Source organism: Hyposmocoma kahamanoa, unplaced genomic scaffold (genome assembly GCF_003589595.1).
Source record: "Hyposmocoma kahamanoa isolate Upper Pololo Valley unplaced genomic scaffold, ASM358959v1 92, whole genome shotgun sequence".
In the NCBI taxonomy this organism is placed as follows: domain Eukaryota; kingdom Metazoa; phylum Arthropoda; class Insecta; order Lepidoptera; family Cosmopterigidae; genus Hyposmocoma; species Hyposmocoma kahamanoa.
This window is the reverse complement of record NW_020654748.1, coordinates 13,838,860-13,849,564: the sequence shown is the minus strand read 5'-3', so window position 1 is coordinate 13,849,564 and position 10,705 is coordinate 13,838,860.

Below are 10,705 nucleotides of genomic sequence, written 5' to 3'. Positions count from 1 at the left end.
GCCATGTTGTTTGTTGTTGTTTACTGTTTGATGTATGCATCAATTAGGATTTTGCGTTTTTGCCTGGTTTTAGGTTTAAATTTAGTTTTTCATATAACACAGGAAGTGGGGTTGGGGGGGTGGTTTGGGGGTGGGTTTTTCCCGCTAGGGGTTCGGGGGGAGGGGTTTACCCCGCTCTTTGGTGCGAAAACATGATTTTTTGAGGTTATTTTTTTCGAATTTTCAAAAATTAATATCTCGAAAACTATTAACTTCTTAACTTTGAAACTTTGCACGAAGGGTTCCCTCCCCTCCCCCTTCCCCCCTCCCAACCCTCAAATCGTGCGATGGTAATGTACAGTCCTTCCGCGGCCTACGCCGTAGAGGCGACTACTGCATTAAAATATTAGTTTGAGTTTTATTTTCTTTTATTAAAAAAAAGTATGTTAAATGTAGTACAATAAAAGCTATTTTTATTTTATTTTATTTTTATTTACACCTGTCTCCCAGGGTGTCATAGGTAGAGACTACGGATTCGAACTTGCTACCTGTTAATTCCTCTTTCATTTGTATACTGTTCTTTCATGCACGCTCGTCTATTCCGGGTAGTTTATGACGTCTATGAAAATTTGAAGAAAATATTTTGTAGATAATGTCAAATTAAGAAATCGATAACGTTAAATAATTTGTTTTGTGTAATCATGTACTTACTGAGGTAGTTCTCGTGCCATTTCCTGAAGCTGCTCAAGTAAAAAGTACAGTTTTCTTTGTAATGCTTCTGGTGTTGGTTCAGGTGCATCCATTTTTTACAATTTTTTAATGTTAATCATACAAATATATTATTAATTTGTTTCTTTTTTTTCATTTTTCCCGTAAAAACAAAAGGTTGAAAATTTTGACATTTGATTGATACAGACCACAAACTAGTTTTTTTTTTTTTCTTTATTAAGGCATTGGCAAAGCCATCAGCCTAAACATGAAGTTTAATTATGTTTCTGTAAATATGGCCGCCACAAAGAGGATGGGCAATTTGAGGCGGCGTGCTTGGATTGACTCGGGATTCCTTAAAACGGGCCGATACGGGTATTTTAGTTCGAGATTCGTATAATTTCGCGTTTTAATCTTCGATTAAGGCACAATAGCACTATCCTATTCCACTTCATACTAGATTGCACAAAATAATTGAAAGTCAAAATAAAAACGACACTTTTCCCTCCAAAAGGTCCAGAGCGAATCTCCCACAAACTAGTTATACAACCACAAACTGATACAGACCACAAAATTTTTTTTTCTTCCTTACACTATGGCGTCCAGTCTTTGGCCATATGCAATTTCCACTGAGTTGCAAATTTTTTAAATATTTTCTTGGCTCTGGAGACTACAGGGTAATTACATTATATAGTCGTTACAGTTGTTGTTATGGAACTTTGGTTGGGTTTTTGGATATTAATATGAAATTAAAAACAGGGAAAGGATATCGCGGAACAAAAATAAAAGCAAACGGAATTTTGGAAAGGGGATCAACAGGATAGAATAGGTAGTATATTTATAGGTAAATCTAACCAATGAAGGATGGAAATTACGAAAGGAAATGGCAATGAGATTGGTAATAGCTGAAAATAATGATAATTGAATAAATAATAATCTAAATTTTAATACCATTTTTCCTTATAAACTGAGCCAAAACATTGTAAACGGAATAATTATTATACGATAATAACAGAGGAATACATGTTGGTAAAGAAATTTGCAAAGAAATTATAGATTGAAAAAACGAAGTACGGTCATATCTTGGACAGGAAAAGAAAAGGTGGTTCAGACTGTCAATGTCTTGTTCGCATTCGCACATTGAATCAGGTATTACATTAAGTCTAGCAAGATGTTCAGATGAGCAAGTACGTCATCTCATTCTTGTAATGATTGAAGTAACACGTTTCTCAAAATGTATATGCGAAAACCAGGGTTTGACAGAGATGTCGGGCTGTATATCACGAAAATATCTACCCGTAGCTTTACTGCTTGTTTCCTACCAGGTAGTGTAGCCAAGTCATGAGCAAAGTTTCTATATAAATCTACATCGCCGTTATTTACTGCATCTTTAGCTAAGATATCGGCTCTCTCGTTGCCTCTAATATCACTGTGACTTGGTATCCACACAAATAATACAGAAATACCCTTTGAATGGCACTTGTAAAGGGCTTCACGAATTTGACAAATAATTGGGAAAATGTTACCTGATTTAAAAGGGAATTTACATAATGACTGCAGAGCACTTTTACAATCAGAAAATATTTTTATTTTATGTAATTTTGTTAAGAGAATGTATTCAACTTAAGAAGACCTACGCATTCACAAGTAAAAACGGATGTTTCAGGAGGAAGGTTTGTGTTTCGAATAATATAGTATTGAGAATGAAGTACACCAGAGGCACCAGTGAAAATATGATTGTAGAACTGTTAACTAAAATCAAAACAAACGTCAGGGGGCAAAATAAGGTCGTGGTGAATGTTCACTGATCCCACGGCGCCGACTCAACCGGCGAGAGGGAAACCCGGGGCGGTTTTAGTGGGGTAGGCCCTCCAGTCTGGAGGGAGAGTCCCCACATAACCCCTGAGTCTCCCTGGGCTCAGGGGTATCCATAAAGATTTCCCCCCCCGTAAAAAAAAAAAAAAAAAAAGGGGGCAAAATAAGGCATTCATAATTACTACCGTATAGTGGGTGAATATCAAAACTATGAATTGGAGCTGGTAATGTAAGATACTTTCTATAACTAATTATGAGGCAAGGAGTACTTTTGTGAGACCAATAACCCGGGGTATTTATTAGATTGATTAATAGTTCAAGTTTTAGCAGTAAAGGGTGACGATTAAATTGGATAATGCGGAAAAAGAATTTATCAGCTAGTAACTGTCGACGAAGGGCAAGCGGAGGTTCAACGCACTCCACTTGCATCGCATTTATCGGACTTGATTTCATAGCACCGGTTATTATTCTGAGGGCCTTCGACTGAATTTTATCTAGCTTTTTAAGATTAGACAAGCCACACAGCTCCAGCGTAAGAGATCCATAGTCAATTATACTCCTAATCAAATCAATATACAGCAGTTTAAAAGAGTACGAATGGCTGCCCCACCAGACCACGCATAAACATCTAAGCATGTTAAGAACCTTTTCACATTTATTAACAACATAATCACAATGATGAGGAGATCCATTCATTTTACAATCAAAAAGAATACCAAGATATTTAACCTCGACAACAACTGGGATTGTGTTATTATTAAAAGAAACATTTATTGCTGGATGAACTTTACGCCTTGAGAAAAACACAATGGAGCTTTTACTAGCAGATAACTCTAGACCATTCGAATCTAACCAGCACTTTAACAATGTCAATTTATTTGATAGTACACACATTCACGGCTTTGTCACTTAGATTAGATTCAACATATAAAAGATCATCGTCAGCATATTTATATATTATTTATATTCTTGACGAAACTGACTTATAATTTGTTAACTTAGAACTATGGACTCCATTGTAGTCTGAAATAAATTATTTTGAATTGAATATTGCAAAATAGAAACTCCATTACCTAAATACCTGTCTAAATGATGAGTGTATGTGTTGTACAGTATGGGACTCAAAACAGATCCTTGCGGAAGACCTTTATTTATTGTCCTCTGTAAAGAATATTCATAATTTATAACATTAATAGTTCTATTGTTTAATAAATTTGTGATGAAGTTAGATAATAATGGTGGAACCTTTAAACAATCTAATTTTGATTTTAAAATTGGAAAAAGACCATTATCGTATCCCGAACTGACGTCTAAAAACATAGCTAAAATAGAATTACCGATCGAAAAAGCTAATCTTATATTTGTTGTAAATATAGAGAGACAGTCCATGCTGCTTCTACCTTTTCGAAATCCGTACTGATTATTGGGCAACTATTCACTAAACGTTCAGCAGTTTTGATTAAGACAGAAGACAAGGCAATGGGACGGTAAGACGAGCTTTCTGTTACATTTTTATTTGGTTTCAAAGCTGGTAACACTATCTGGCTTTTCCAAGATGGCGAAATTTCACCTGTCAACATGGATGTGTTAGGGTCGTATTCCAGAACTCTACTTAGGGTCGTATTCTAGAACTCTATTCAATGCTCAAGTCAGGATTGCACTGGCAACACAAGCACTGGAAATACGACCCTAATGGCAGGGACTTGAGTATGATTTCTAGTACTTTGAATCATACTCAAGTTCTGACTTAAGCATTGAGTAGAGTTCTAGAATACGACCCTTAATGCTCAAGTCAATAAATGTATTACCCACTTCATACACCTATTTATTCCCAGTAGGTCCATGTACTTAGTTCTACATCTACCTACTTGTAGATATTATTATACAAAGTTAAAAGTGGGTCTGCACAAGCATAACATTTTACTACATCAACTATATGTCATTGGTCAAGAAGTAATTTGCTTGAAGTTGAACTTCCTGATTTGACGATGATGGTCTCTGAAAAAGAAAAAGTATTAATATTATTTAAATGGGTTTGCGATAAAGAATTTAGATTTGGTTCTAGATTATTATGTGGTGTTGTAATGATCGCAGAAGTTATGAAAGGGGATGATTTAAAATTGAATAGGAACAAATTTATTTAAAAAAATGTTTTGTTCTAAGACTATGATAAACTAGTAATGCCATGGTGACAGAATATGCTGAAGGGACATAATATCTATGTGGTGCTAACATTCACTAAATGAAATTTTAACTGCCTGTGTGGCCAAACGGTTACCATGCCGGCCTGACACGCATAGGTCTCAGGTTCGGTTCCCGGGCCGAGAGAAATATTTGAATGGCCTACATTTGTTTTTTATCGAGAGTTTGCATTGACTTACAAATAAAAGAGTTTGGGTGTAATTTGTTGTTGTATATGTGTGTGTCCATGGCACTCGCGACACCGGGTTTCCCTAGTGCGGGGTTATGTTGAGTGTGTGCATTATTATATTTATATTGTATTCTATATATATTAATATTTGGTCCTGGATACTAGCTTGACCTACTACTGCTGACACCCCTAAAATCGTAAGCACCCTCTGTACCAAAGCAGTTAAAATTTGTCGGCTGTCTGGGCCATCACCAGTACCTTCAGCATGTCGCCGAGAGGACTTATAATTTTTTAGCTTTTTGTTTTCCAGTCCACTCATACTTAAATTAATGCAGTTAGTTAAAAGCGTTCATGATAGTGATAAAACCCATTCGTGATATATAAACGTAAAATCAAAGAGCGGATGACTTTTCGACACCGCCACGCATAGAAAATTTCTGTAGTACTGTTAAACTTTGTGCCATAAATGTAGCTATCTGAACAACCACATCCACTGTCTGATTGAGACTTATGCTTACGTTTTTTTCTTATTGCAATGTTTGCAAATTTTACGCTGCCGAATACATTTTCTTCCTTTTAGAGAGTTATCAGTATGGTCCGTGTCCATACTGGAATCATTGGAGGCAATAATCACGTTTCTACCAACTGAAGGGACTGTGCCCCCTGGATCAGGGGGCTCGTCCATTTTAGGCAAAAGGAAAAATGATAAAACTCACCAGATGACGATGATTATTTACACAAAAAACAATATATACAATCAAATAAATAGTATTTACACAAATATTACACTCCTGACCACCTAATTACAATTATTATTAAATTTTCAATTTATAAGCCGAAAAAACTAACGAGCCTAAATCGAGCTTTCCCGCGCTTTTTTCCAGACCACAAAATAAAAAGATATTACAATTTTTTTTTTAATTTACTAAGGCTTTGGCAAAGCCAACGGCCTAAACATGAAGTTTATGTTTCTGTAAATATGGGCGCCACAAACAGGATAGGCAATTTGAGGCGGCGTGCTTGGATTGACTCGGGATTCCTTAAAACGGGCCGCTACGGGTATTCTAGTTCGAGATTCGTATAATTTCGCGTTTTAATCTGCGATTAAGGCACAATAGCACTATCCTATTCCACTTTAAACTAGATTTCACAAAATAATTGAAAGTCAAAATAAAAACGAAACTTTTCCCTCCAAAAGGTCCAGAGCGAATGAGATATTACAATAGTTTTTTTTTTTTTTTGTTGTTTCTGGCACTTCGCGGTTTGCGTTTGTGCCACTGCAAAACGGGGAAACTTATTCATGGAAAACAATAGAAAGGGAAAATAATTTGGAAGAAAGGATCAGGGAAGTGCAATTAAGGTTAAATAGGAATACAAACATATAAAATATACACATAACAATTTTGTGACAAACGTAATATAGCTACATATTTATAATTTGATACAATTGAAAGTTATAAACGAAGCGAAACATTTATAGATAATAGGACTATTAGATGCCAAAATAAGCTTTACAGTAGTAGGAAGAGGGAATCCAATGGAGATGAGGACATGGAACAAAAAGGAATGATCGTATAAAGGACAGTTGAGTACAATATGATTTAGATCACCTATCTCTCCACACTCGCAAAGGTCACTGTCTATAATTTTAAACTTGGCTAAGTGGGCTGGAGAACACACATGCCCCAGTCTCATGCGAATCAGTACACTTGTGGCCAACTTTCCAAATTTCATTTTGGAAAACCAAGGCTTAGTAGGAATAGAGGGTTGTATACTCGCATAAAACGATCCCTTCGTACGGCTGCTAACACTCCAAAATTCCTGCCAGGAATTCCTGAGGGAAATCGCGGGCAGTGCATCTAAATCATGACAGTAATTAGTAAAAAATGCTACATCACCGCAATCAATCGCCTCACCCGCCAGTTGGTCTGCGCGTTCATTGCCTGGGATCCCGCAATGACTCGGCACCCATGCAAACACTACAGAATAACCTTTTATTGTACACTGATAAAGTAAATTTCTAATTTCTAATATAATGGGGCAAATCAGTTTAGAACTGAACGGAAACTTGCACAATGATTGCAGTGCGCTCATAGAATCAGAAAATATTATAGTCTTGTTTAACTTAGCTATTAAAATAAACTCTACACTTTTAAACAAACCAAAACATTCTCCGGTGTATACAGAAGTTTCAGGTGGTAACTTAATCTTTTTGACTATTTTGGATTGCTGATGATACACTCCCACTCCAACACTTCCAGCAAGAGAGCGTTTTGATGCGTCACTAAATAAATAATGCCAACCATCAAAATCACTCTCAGTAACAAAGTGTAAAGATTGAGGAGCATCTAAATGACTTTTATTAATTCCTAAATTTAAACGAATATCTGGTGTTAAAGTTAGCACCTCGTAAGTATAACAAAAAAGAGGATACTGAGAATATTGATAAGTGGGAGCTTCAAGAGCAAGGTATTTGTGAAAACTAATGACAAGGCTTGGTAGAGATTTTCGAGTCCAGTATGGAGAAGATGTTATTTTTCGAGAGAGACATTGTAGTTTGTATAGAAGAGGATGATTTGAAAGTTGCAAGCATCGAAAGAAATACCTGTCAGACAAAAACTGACGTCGTAATCGAAGTGGAGGATCTACACACTCGACCTGCAATGCGTTTATGGGGCTAGACTTCATAGCACCTGACAGAATTCTCAAAGCCTTTGATTGAATATTGTCTAACTTTTTAAATGCCGTAGTACTACTTGGCTCCAAAAGAAAAGTGGCGTAGTCCAATACACTCCTTATTATGGCATTATAAACAAGTTTAAGAGAGAAAGGATGCGCACCCCACCAGACACCGGCAAGACATTTTAGAATATTTAGGTTACGTTCACATTTAGCCGTAATATATTCACAGTGAGGAATACCAGTGAGTTTAGAGTCCAGTACAATACCTAGAAATTTATTTTGAAGTCTAACTGGAATAGGAATGGAATCATATAAAATTTCAAGATCCGGTGGGTAGCGCATCCTAGAGAACAAGACTATTACACTTTTTGAAGCAGACAGACAAAGTCCATTAGCATCCAACCAAAGTCTTAAAGAATTAAGAGATGAGGACAAAATATTACAAGCTCTAGGAATGTTAGTATCAGATGCGTACAACAGCAAATCGTCAGCGTATTGTAAAATTCCAACTTTGTCCTGGAGAGCAACTTTCAGGTCGTAGGTATAAATATTGTAAAGAATTGGACTAAGTACAGATCCCTGAGGAAGTCCCCTCCATACTAGTCTGGACATAACAGAACCGTCGTCAAGATATAAATTGATGCGCCTTTCCGACAACATATTGACTACAAAGTTTGAAAGTAATACAGGTACATTCAGATCGTATAATTTCGTTTGCAACACAGATATAATAACGCTATCGTACGCTGCACTAATGTCTAGAAATGCCGAGAGTACTGACTTGTTATTAGTAAAGGCGAGGCGAATATCAGTAACCAAAATGCTAATACCGTCAATAGTACTTTTGCCTTTTCTAAACCCAAACTGGTTGTTTGAAAGTAAGTTTTTACTTTCTAAGAACCATTCCAATCTATTTTTAACTAAATGTTCTGCAATTTTAGCAAGTACAGAGGAAAGGGCAATCGGTCTAAAAGAGGACACTATAGATGGTGGTTTATTAGGTTTAGGAATAGCTATGATGGACTGTGATTTCCAAGATGGTGGAATTATCCCAGAAAGCATGACGCCATTAACTACATCTAGATAATATAAAAGAGTGTTGTCGCTACTATGAACAAGAAAGGAATATGGAATGCCGTCCTCACCAGGGGCAGAATCTTTGACTTTTGTTAAAACGCCTTTCAGTTCAGACAAAGTAAAGGGGGCATTAAGACCTGTTCTACCAATTGATTGAGGAAATGAGAATTGTGCTATAATTGACTCAGGAACCGAAGGAGGAGCAAGTTTATCGAGAAATATGCTTGCTAAATTTGGAGGTAACGAACACTGAGGTGAAGTGTTCGTACCAGTCCTAAACCTTCTTATATTTTGCCATACAATGGTTGGGTGGACGTCAGGACAAATAGATACACAAAAACGCCTCCAGCCATCAAACTTCTTTTTCTTAAGCAGCTTACGGGTCTCACGTGCGATTTGGCTGTAAACTTCATAATTTTCTGCGGTCATTGCGTTACGGTAGACTCGCTCAGCCGCTTTTCTTTTTTTAATTGCATCCAAACATTCTCTGTCCCACCAAGGTGGAAAAGGGATTCTCGACGATTGGGGCATTTTTAACGCGAAAAGTTCATCAGCAACTTCTATCAGGAGATTACTAAGAGCCTCTGAACATTCTGAGACACTATCAGTGAGTATATTCGGTAAAGATGCTATTTTCTTGTCTACTCTATCTTTAAAAATACTCCAATCATCTGGCAATTTGTGTTTTAAACGGGGACTACGTTTTATGCAACTATGAGAGGTACACGGGAAAGTAATAATTATAGGAAAATGATCACTACCACATGGAGAAGAGAAGACTGACCACAATAGGGTGGATGTTAAGCCAGGAGTAGAAATTGAAAGGTCTGGGACACTGAAACCCTCAGATGGCTCAGTCATTCTTGTGGGAGAGCCGGTATTTAAGACACAAAGATTTTGATTGTCTAGTATATCCAATAATACGTCCCCATAGTATGTAGAAAAAGAACTGCCCCAAGAACGGTGTTGGCAGTTGAAATCACCTAGAATAAGAAATGGTTTAGGAAGAATAGGAATTAAGTTGTTAATTTCAGAGAGAAGAGAGGAAGTTGGATGTGGTATATACAAAGATACAATACATATATTATTAATAATAGCAGCAACGGCATCAATCCCATCGCTGAAAGAAGGTAAGGGAAAAGACTGAAAGGAAAGAGAATTTTTAACAAGTATGGCGGCTCCACCATACCCATCAGATCTGTCTTTTCGAAGAACTGAAAATCCAGAAACTCTAAAGGAATATTGTGGCTTTAACCATGTTTCAGACAGACAAAGAATGCAAGGATCAATATTGTTGAGTAAATAAATTAAATCAGTTTTTTTATTCGAAATACTTCTACAATTTCATTGTATTAATCGGTGGTCCATTGTGAACCAAGTTAGTAGTAATATATTTCGAGATGGTAGGGGCAACGTTGGGCGGTATATTAGGTGTTATAAGATTTGATTTACTTAAATAGTTAATAAGAGCTGTAATAATTTCAATAATTGACAATTCAGATTTAGATTGGTCATTATCGTTATCAGATGTTTTATATGCAGAACTATTAGAAAGAGAAGAAACCATGTTCATATTATATTCATTAGCATACTGTGCATGAGCAAATTGGTCATAACCACCAGATTGTCTTGGAGGAGAACGGGGCTTTAAGAAAACTGTTCTTTTGTAAGAATTATTAGAGGCTGAAGAAGAAAGCTTTGCAGGTGTCGGTGAATTAATTAGTGTAGACTGTTGTTTGAGTACATCTGCATAAGATTTAGTTACTGGTGGATATGATTTTGAGGCTTCAAAGTATGATACACAATTTTGAGCCATGTAAGTCTTTATTTGTTTTTGCCTAGAAAACTCTGGGCAGGCCTTACTAGTTGCAAAATGGTAACCTAAGCATAAACAACAAGAAGCACCATCCTCCTCAACTGTGCATGTATCACCCGTATGATTATTACCACATTTGTAACAACGTGGTATAGATCTACAATATAATTTAGTATGTCCAAATCTACAACATTGAAAACACTGTACTGTGGGATATGTATATAAATCTACAGTTAGTGCTGTATAGCACATGTACA